We start from the raw sequence: 10,107 nt of genomic DNA, 5'->3' as shown, positions 1-10,107 counted from the left end.
GCAGCAGTAGACGTTGGAGCTCATGCGGGTCAGTACTCAGTACCCATCTTTCTGTTTTGGATCTTCGAACTCTCGATTCTATCATCTAGTATGCTCTTTTCTCTCTTTCCAATCTATGTCCTGTTGCATCGCTGCGTCTCTTGGAGATGGGGAGTGCTGGGCATTAGCAAAGCAGCCGTATTCTTTTTTTTCTTTTGAGCGTGTGGGGAGGAGAGCAGAGTAGGCAGCGGGCTGAAACCCAACGGGAAATCAGTCAAAAAAAAATCCAAACCAGGACTCAAAACAAATGCACACATGTGTCATACGTTCTCTGGACACAAAAAAATCGGCTTAGATTCAAATCAAATCAGTTGACTGATAATTAATACTCCCTCCGTCCCATAATGTAAGACGTTTTTTGACACGGAGTATTTTCTTAAGTAACTGATCCCACATTCAAATTAAGGAGCTCAGTTGAGCCCCGAATTTCAGTTATTACAAACACGATGACATACCTTCAGGTTTGTCGGCTTCAGCTTAAGAAAAAAGCAGCATGACATAGGCTAGCGCTCACATACAACAAAATGCAAAACAAAGCAACAAACTTCAGTTCACTCCAACACCCCTACTTAATCCATTACAAAACCAAGCAACATCTCTTTCTGCAAACGACTACCATTTAAAAGAAGCTCAACACACAATTCCCAGCGAGCCTCGGAACTTTTTCATCCTTCAATTCTTTGCATGATCCCGGGTGAAACATCTCGGGTGCCCCTGCTATCCTGCACATCACGCAGGTCTTTTGCGTCATTCCGTGCAAGCTAGACCAACAAATGAAGCACCCAGCAAGCAACTTTCTCAGCTAAACAGATGGAATCCATGACTACCCCTGAAATTTATCACCAAATCAGAAAATCCCTCAATGCTATAACAGGAACTATATCAAAACCATAAGCACACTGCATAGTGCTCCACTGACTCTTTTCTACTGCCAAATAAGATGATGTTCCTGTATCACACTACCTAGCTATATGATTCAGATTATTTCTCGTTAAGATACTATCTTTCTGAATGGAATCCACATAAATAATTTGATCTTTTATACATATCAAAATTTTGTACAAGGCCGTTTCACTTGTTGGAATTTCAAAGCTACTACGTACATAGAATTCACAGAAAATACTCCATTTTCCTCTAAAAGGCCACCTACATGAATCTTCACAATCAGCAAGTAATTGAAATTAGTGATTTCTTAGCAGTTTCATCATATATAACCCCTTCTAGATTTAAGAGCAATGAAATTAGTGCTAGCACTCTAGCTACAGAGATATGCTTACATAAGGAGATAAATTGTATGAGGTGAAGTACATTGTCCATCAATATTCTAGCACTCTAGCACCTAATTTGGAGTTTTGGGCAGCACAGCCCTGTTCACCAATAGTCTCAAATTCTACTTCTCTCCACTAACTATCCTTCTACAAAATTGCAGAAAATAATCCTTAGCTTTAATCATCCCTTGCCAAAAAAGAGATTGGGCAAGTTTCACACTACAACTGTGTCGAGTTCACTTTTCTAATCAGATACTTATGCCTAAGAAATTTCTGTAAATACCTTGCCACTAGTGCAGCATAGTTGATCAGTGTACGACAAGCTGAGCTATAGACATGGAGAAAGAAGATGGAAAACATAATAGGCAAATACGTAGTACATACCAAGAGCACATCTGATGCGTCAGAAATCAGTTCTCCTTGTCCTCACACAAATCGTCATCATGAGCACCTTGGAGATCAAACACATGCAGAAAGCAATATGGTCAGGCAGTCATGAGAAAACACGTACATACATACAAGTGATTGGTTAGGTGCAGAATGAGTACCTTCTGCTATACGCGGCTTCATCTCAATATGAACGGGGGGATGGTTGGGACGGGCTTTGAGCGTGTGCCTCACCGCAGCCTCCGCTTCCTTTGCCTCCCCAACCCTCGCTCCACCACAATACATATAAACCCTGACACGCCCCTGAAGGGAGAGCAGGTTCCCCTGCAGGCCCAAGTCGAAACCACGGTTACCATCCTCTTTCGCCACCCGCACGCCCAGGCTGAACGCAACTACTTCCGCCCTCGGCAAAGCTCCTGGTTCAAACTTAATTTGCGCTGCTGATCCACAATCCAAGCGAAATTCAACCATACGGCGGAACCCATCTGCACCGATCACAAGCAGCCGTTGTGTTTGGTGGGTGGTCTGTATCCAAAGCAAGCGAAGGGACAACAACCCCCCAATGATTTGCACGTCCTGCTGCTGCACTTCCTTCACTGACGAGAGGATTAACTCGAAGAGGTTCGAGAGATGCGAGGGGTCTCTTATTATCCAGCCTCGCAGTGCAGAGAGTTGGCTGGGCATCCAAGACACAAATTTACGGAGATGTACAGGAGGCATCCAGCATTCTCCCAAGAGATCCATCAGTTCAAAAGATGTTTCTCCGGAACCGCAATTAATATATAGGCTTTCAATGTGAAGTAGGTTGCCCAGAGACTTCACGAAACTTTCATACAAATCCAAACTACCATCCTTGAAGTGAATCAGAAGCAGCCTCATCCTTGCAAGGTTGCCAAGCTCTCGTGCAATAATGTTCACAGAGACCAAGAGCCCCATCAACACTTCAATGGATGTCAGATTCTGCAACACACCAGGAGTTGGAACCACCTTATTGAGATAAACATTTAGGTAGATTAATCTTCTCAACTTCCCAACAGCGGGCGGCAATTCTTGTAGCTCATTGCTTTTAAGATCCAACACCTCCAAAAGCTGCAGGTTTCCTATCTCAGCCGGGAGTTCCCTGATTCCAGTACCTGCTAGACCAAGATACCTCAGGTGAACTAAGTGTCCAACACCCTTGAGGTTAAGTTGCAGGCTGCTACTTTTTCCCAGATTACAGTATGACAAATCAAGTACACGCAGAACTTCAAACCTTGACAGGGCTGGCATGATATTAATAGCAGATGTAAAGATAGTAATGGACCTCACTCGTGATATACCCGTGAAATTTCTGAGAGGTGTGCCTTGATGATCTTTATTTCTATCTTGAAGGGACAAACGACGAACATTGCCTTGAAAAGACATGCTATCCCCAGTACCATCCAATACATTAACAAACTTTGCTTCATGTGACAAGTTGCAGATAAGGTCAAGAACCATGTCATGTACACGGCAAGCATATACCTGCCCTAGTCGATCATATATTGGCTGGATCATACTTCTATTAACGAGCTGGTTGAAGTAATTTAATCCGAGCAAAAATAGGCTAGTCCCTTGATCTCCATGGTGGACAAATCCTTCGGCCACCCACTTCCATATCAGTCTATCTCTATCAATGGTGCTATCTTCTGGATATATGCATAGGTACAGTAGACAAGTTTTCAGATGAGATGGCAGATTATAATAGCTGAAAGATAGCACTCTCCGCATCTCAACCAAACTGTTATCTTTTGTTAGTCCACAGCCAAGGGACTGGAGCAGAATATCCCATTCTCTTTGGTTTCACCTCCTGGCCACTAGCCAAAGCACTAGCAATAGTAATGATGGCCAGTGGTACCCCACCACATTTCTTCAATATATCTTCAGACACTTGTTGAAATTCACTTGGGCATCCACTAGCATCAGGAAATATTCTCTTATGGAAGAGCCTTCTGGATTCATCAGTACAAAGAGGTTTCATTTTATATATTGAATCATCAGCCGATAAGCAACATGATTTGGAGACATCGAAATTGCGGGTTGTGGTGATTAGCCGACTGCCTAGATTATTCTTGTTGGAGAAAGCAAAGTTGATGCCTTCCCACAACTTTTCATCCCATATATCATCAATTATGACAAGATACCTACATTAGTTCAGAGTATCAGTGAAGGTCTATACATATCACAAAGCTGAGGGCCATACGAATATATGGGTGGAACTATACATCGGTAAGGGCATATATTCAAAAACGAACTAGTAAGCAGCATGCGTCTCAAACTCGATAATCTGATTCTCATGAAGCATGCATTATGATCCTACAATCAGATGATGAACAAAATGAACTAATATTTAAGATTCAAGGGAGTAAAACGCAAATAGAAAATTGCTGGATCAGTGATCACACGTAAAATACAATTAACTACGGAAGTTAAATGGTCGGGTAGATATATTGGGAAGACCCTAGTACAGATTAGCCCACCAATTTAATATATGACAGCTAATGAACCTCTTGGAGACTCACTCAAATAGTGTAGCATTATCCTTTTGTCTATATTTTGCTGATAGTAAGATTCTTAAGAAGTTTAGATGGATTTCTTGGACCAATGCCAATAAGTTTCAGCCATTGTAACAAATGCAACAAGAAGTAGTTACTAATTATTTCGATAAAGGAGGGAAGAATCAAACATATATACTTATACAGGCTTGAAATTGAGCACCTATAAGGTTTACAGTTTACTGCAAACTGCATACATCAATAAAGGTGACCTTGAAAATTATTCTGAACCCTTCCGTGTGACGTACAATATATTTACACACTACTATTACAGTATTACTTGTACAGCTAGCATGCGAAACAAATATATCATATACTGTACATTTTTGTTGTAACTGATGCATACCTCTTGTTCTCTAGGAATTCATGAATCTTTTTAATAAGCTGATTTGCATCCAGTATCGCAAGATCTGAGTGAGAGTTGCCGAGATCAATGAGGATATCCCTTAAAACCTTCTTCATGTCAGGGGTCTGACCGACGGGAACAAATGCCCGACAATCGAAATCACCTTTAATCTTGTCGTACACTGCTCTAGCAAGAGTGGTTTTGCCCAACCCTCCAAATCCAACAATGGAGACCTTCTTCAGTCTCTTGTTAGAGGCATCATCACCCTCCATGGAGAGCAAGCTCATGAGCTCCTGATCCCTCTTCCCATATATGCCAACTAGCTCTGTCGCTTCTGCGTACAAAGCTTGAAGGCAAGAATCGATAACAATTGGTTCCGTAGGATTAGGAACAACTACCTTGTTCCTGTCACGCCTAGCAGCCACCTCCTGGAGTTGCTCCTTGATTTCCTTGACTGCGTCAGCTATGCGATGGTGATTCTTGCCTTTCTTGAACAAGCTGATCATCTTGTTCTTGAGCTCCTTGAATCTGCCGGAGTTGTCGTGCGGCTGCTGAGTGCCGTCGCCGTCGACGTGTACAAGGAACTTGCCGACGACATCCTCCATGTTGTAGGAGAGCTCTCTCACATCGTCGGCCCAGAGCTTGACTTGCCTGTCGAGCTGGTCCTGCGGCACCTCGCCAACTTTGATGAGGGCAGCGTGCATGCTCTCAAGCTCCTTCCTGAGGAACTCGACATCTTTCTTGACGCGCTTGTGCAGCTTGTACTCCTCCATGAGCAGCTCGCCCAGCTTGGGGATCAGGGTGCCCATGGCCCCCGTGACAATATTCATGAGAGCTCTTTGGATTAATCAGCTGGAAACCTGCAAATCGATGAATGTAGGGATCTGTAAAACAATCCGAGCACTAGAACTGAGTTGCCAAGCCAAATGCGTGAATGTAGGATTCTGGACCCAAGCCCACCTTTGGCGCTTCACAAGAGAGCGAACACGACGGCGACGTCTTCGTCGGATGGTCGCGCTGTGGGGACAACGAAGCCGAAGCGGCGGCTGGGCACCAGAGGCCAGATTCGTGAGCGTGGAGGTGGCTTCACTCGATTAAACGCTTCACTAGAACTGAGCTGCATAATGACTGTGTGAAGCTTTAATTTCAACGAGCTCCTCTAGAACTGAGCTGCCAATCCAAACTGCAGGATCCGGACCCACCTTTGATACTTCTTGGCAGAGCAGAGCAGAACACAACAGAACACGGCGGCGGACGTCGCTTCACTCGATCTGAAAGAATAAGTAATAAGAACTTATAATCTAGCAAATCAGCAGATTAATAAGAAGAGAATATCAAGAAAGATAGGAGGGAAATTTTTACCAGGCCGCTAGCCGGGTCAGTCGATTCGATGCATAGTGCTCTGAATAATGACTGGAAACTGCCACCCTGGATTCAACCAACACAAAGCGATGAGACTCATCAAGCAGGAGAAGTAATAACTTTTTAGATCCAAGCATTGCTACTTTAACTGGAAACAAATCGACAGGAAATATACCCAACTGGCAGGGGCGAGGCTGGATGAGAACAGCAACAAGGGCGGATGGATGAGAGGGCTGAGATGAGAGGAAGGGAGCACACTGTCGGTGGTGGAGATGAGGAGCAGAGGAAGACCTCACCAACAACAGACTGAGATGAGAGGGAGGGAGCTCTCTGTCGCTGGTGGAGATGAGGACTGAGATGAAGACCAACAACAGCAGGTCAAGAGATACAGAGCCCCCACGATGCCTCTGAATAGTACTGCTTTTGGCACATGTAATTATTCAGTGCAGTGGGTCATTCAGAGACAATAATTGTACGTCCCTCATGCCCCTGCCGGTCATTTACCATCTCTCTCTCCTTCATGCATTTATCAGGCAATGACACTATTAATTTTCCTCACTAGCGTTCATCTTTGCAACCGGTAAATAATTACATACTACTGTATATATATGGTCCGTCCACCAGCCATTGCTTCACTGCATTTCTCTGAATCACTCTCAGTAGGTTGGCCAGTCCACATCATGCATTTACCCTTGTCTCCTTTATGCAGACATTTTGTCAGGTGGTAAATTACTTCTATGCAGTACTCAAAAGCAATCGATACTGAAAATACCCAATGGGTCACGGGTCCCAATTCACCTGAAGTGAAAAAATAATTTAGAAATTGCAAAAAAGGTCACATAATTCTGGAACATTTTGGAAACATACTTGATCTAGTGCTATACTCGTACAGAAAGTTTCACGAAAGAATAACTTGAGGGCAAAAAAGAAATTTGTGAGTATAAAAGCATGAATAGTAACTTCTATATAGTGTCGATTTTGGTTTCTTTTGCACACAATACCATGAAAGTCATTCATTCGTGATTCTTTTCACATGGGTATAACACAATATCATGTTTGTTCAAAAAAATCATGAATTCTGGATATTTTTGCAATTTATAAATCATTTTTTCAATTCAGATGCACTGGCATCCGCGTTCCAATCTCAATCTCAATCTGGACAGAGGAACTCAATTATTACCGGTTGCAAAGAGGAACGCTAATAAGTAAATACTTTCAGTTGGGTTTATAAGTCGGGGTTTAGATCTTTGATTTGACTAATAAAACATATATAATATGCCAGAACAATTATATACTTAGAAACTTCATCTGACGTCAAATTTAAAGATATATTTTTTCTATTAAATTTCGGACATAAAAAGCATGCCCGACTTATAAAGCCAACCAACAATGTAATTAGTGGGTCATACAGAGACAATAATTACTCGGTTGGTGGGTCAGTGCACTATTTTCTTCGAATAATTACAGAGTACTATATAAACTCCGCCTATGTTGTCTCAACATAGCCGGTCCCAAGCCCGGGTAAAGGAGGAGGGTTGTGATAGGCTTGGCGAGCCAACGTAAAAACTCAGCCACTCTTATGAAGATGAAACCCAAAAGATTTTCGTTGGGGCGTAACCCTCTCAGCGACGCGCCACATCGGAACCCGGGTGTGGTGGAAAATGGGCAAGGGCCGGGCCGTCACCCCCCAAGTGGCGCGCCGTATCTTGATCCGGATACGGTGGCAAGTGAGCGAGGATCGGGTCGTCGCATCCTTAGTGGCGCGCTACATCGGCGCCCGGATGTAGTGGAAAATGAGCAAGGGTCTTCGCATTTGACTCGACGAGTGCGAAGGGTAAGGAAGCTAGCCGAGCCTAGGAGGATTCGCTTAGGTAGCTGGAACGTAGGGTCTCTGACAGGGAAGCTTCGGGAGCTAGTTGATGCAGCAGTGAGGAGAGGTGTTGATATCCTTTGCGTCCAAGAAACCAAATGGAGAGGACAGAAGGCGAAGGAGGTGGAGGATACCGGCTTCAAGCTGTGGTACACGGGGACGGCTGCAAACAGAAATGGTGTAGGCATCTTGATCAACAAGAACCTCAAGTATGGAGTGGTAGACGTCAGGAGACGTGGGGACCGGATTATCCTGGTCAAGCTGGTAGCTGAGGACTTGGTTCTCAATGTTATCAGCGCATATGCCCCGCAAGTAGGCCACAATGAGAACACCAAGAGGGAGTTCTGGGAAGGCTTGGAAGACATGGTTAGGAGTGTACCGATTGGTGAGAAGCTCTTCATAGGAGGAGACCTCAATGGCCACGTGGGTACATCTAACACAGGTTTTGAAGGGGCGCATTGGGGCTTTGGCTATGGCATCAGGAATCAAGAAGGAGAAGATGTCTTAAGCTTTGCTCTAGCCTACAACATGATTGTAGCTAACACCCTCTTTAGAAAGAGAGAATCACATCTGGTGACTTTTAGTAGTGGCCAACACTCTAGCCAGATTGATTTCATCCTCTCGAGAAGAGAAGATAGGCGTGCGTGCCTAGACTGTAAGGTGATACCTGGGGAGAGTGTTGTACCCCAGCATAAGCTGGTGGTTGCTGACTTCCGCTTTCGGATTCGTGTCCAGCGGGATAAGCGTGCCAAGGTCGCTAGAACGAAGTGGTGGAAGCTCAAGGGGGAGGTAGCTCAGGTGTTCAAGGAGAGGATATTTAAGGAGGGCCCTTGGGAGGAAGGAGGGGATGCGGACAATGTGTGGATGAAGATGGCGACTTGCATTCGTAAGGTGGCCTCGGAGGAGTTTGGAGTGTCCAGGGGAAGGAGAAGCGAAGATAAGGATACCTGGTGGTGGAATGATGATGTCCAGAAGGCGCTTAAAGAGAAGAAAGATTGCTTCAGACGCCTATACCTGGATAGGAGTGCAGACAACATAGAGAAGTACAAGATGGCGAAGAAGGCCGCAAAGCGAGCTGTTGGTGAAGCAAGGGGTCGGGCATATGAGGACCTCTACCAACGGTTAGGCACGAAGGAAGGTGAAAGGGACATCTATAAGATGGCTAAGATCCGGGAGAGGAAGACGAGGGATATTGGCCAAGTCAAATGCATCAAGGACGGAGCAGGCCAACTCTTGGTGAAGGACGAAGAGATTAAGCATAGATGGCGGGAGTACTTAGACAAGCTGTTCAATGGGGAGAATGAGAGTTCTATCATTGAACTGAATGACTCCTTTGATGAGACCAGCATGCGTTTTGTGCGGCGCACCTAGGAGTCTGAGGTGAAGGAGGCTTTAAAAAGGATGAAAGGAGGCAAGGCGATGGGCCCTGATTGTATCCCCATTGAGGTGTGGAAAGGTCTCGGGGACATAGCGATAGTATGGCTAACCAAGCTTTTCAACCTCATTTTTCGGGCAAACAAGATGCCAGAAGAATGGAGACGGAGTATATTAGTACCAATCTTCAAGAACAAGGGGGATGTTCAGAGTTGTACTAATTACCGTGGAATTAAGCTGATGAGCCATACAATGAAGCTATGGGAGAGAGTCATTGAGCACCGCTTAAGAAGAATGACAAGCGCGACCAAAAATCAGTTTGGTTTCATGCCTGGGAGGTCGACCATGGAAGCCATTTTCTTGGTACGACAACTTATGGAGAGATATAGGGAGCATAAGAAGGACTTGCATATGGTGTTCATTGACTTGGAGAAGGCCTATGATAAGATACCGCGGAATGTCATGTGGTGGGCCTTGGAGAAACACAAAGTCCCAGCAAAGTACATTACCCTCATCAAGGACATGTACAATAATGTTGTGACAAGTGTTCGAACAAGTGATGTCGACACCGATGACTTCCCGATTAAGATAGGACTGCATCAGGGGTCAACTTTGAGCCCTTATCTTTTTACATTGGTGATGGATGAGGTCACAAGGGGTATACAAGGAGATATCCCATGGTGTATGCTCTTTGCGGATGATGTGGTGCTAGTTGACGATAGTCGGACGGGGGTAAATAGGAAGTTAGAGTTATGGAGACAAACCTTGGAATCGAAAGGGTTTAGGCTTAGTAGAACTAAAACCGAGTACATGATGTGCGGTTTCAGTACTACTAGCTGTGAGGAGGAGGAGGTTAGCCTTGATGGCCAGGTGGTACCTCGGAAGGAC

At 44.6% G+C, this 10,107-nt stretch overlaps 1 pseudogene; it reads right to left on the bottom strand.

Annotated features, from left to right (window-relative positions):
• Nucleotides 1–410: 410 nt before the first annotated feature.
• LOC123186550 (disease resistance protein PIK6-NP-like) lies at nt 411–6,380 on the bottom strand (annotated as a pseudogene).
• Nucleotides 6,381–10,107: the final 3,727 nt, after the last annotated feature.

The sequence above is a fragment of the Triticum aestivum genome, chromosome 1A, assembly GCF_018294505.1.
Source record: "Triticum aestivum cultivar Chinese Spring chromosome 1A, IWGSC CS RefSeq v2.1, whole genome shotgun sequence".
In the NCBI taxonomy this organism is placed as follows: domain Eukaryota; kingdom Viridiplantae; phylum Streptophyta; class Magnoliopsida; order Poales; family Poaceae; genus Triticum; species Triticum aestivum.
Note: the sequence above shows the minus strand (reverse complement) of the source record. Positions and strands in the feature narration are given on the sequence as shown.